This window comes from Notolepis coatsorum (genome assembly GCF_963971535.1).
Source record: "Notolepis coatsorum genome assembly, chromosome: 4".
Lineage (NCBI taxonomy): Eukaryota > Metazoa > Chordata > Actinopteri > Aulopiformes > Paralepididae > Notolepis > Notolepis coatsorum.
The window spans coordinates 148,874,620-148,875,202 of record NC_140168.1 but is presented as its reverse complement, the minus strand read 5'-3'; positions in this window follow the sequence as shown (position 1 = coordinate 148,875,202).

Sequence of the window (583 nt, the reverse complement as noted above, 5' to 3'; positions counted from 1 at the left end):
CCCAGAGAACAGGAAACCAAGTCTCTGGTCGTTTGTGTCGGACGTGTTTCTGCGCTGTGTGTGCGTACCAGCATTTGTTCTTCAAAGACAATGAGAAGGGAAAAAAGAAATTAACTTCCTTTATTTAATTTTTTCTGCCAGCCAACCCAAGGTCTAACTACAAACGAATGAGAGAAACGTCTTCCTGTTGTATGACCACTTGTGACTTTTTTCATAGAGAGAGTTGAGGAAGAGATGAATGAACAGGACACCACAAGGTCTTCTAAGAAGGCCGATGCCAACCGGTGCTGCAGTAATAAACACCCAGTCGCTTGCCTCTGTTTCCTTATGATTTCACCTTTTTTATTTTTTTTTGTCCAGAAATGGTTGGTAGAAGAGGATGACTTTTAATGACAAACGTGCTAAACAGAAGCAGGAAATCCCAGTTAATAAGGACGTCTGGATGGATTCATGGAGAAGAAGGTTAAATGGACTCGTAGCAGCCGTCAGCAGCTTCTGTGTGGCAAGGAATCCTCTCTAGGGTTGTAGCGCGGCCTAAAAGCCAGGAGTCAGCAGACTGTTGCGTTGGATGATGAATGAGGTT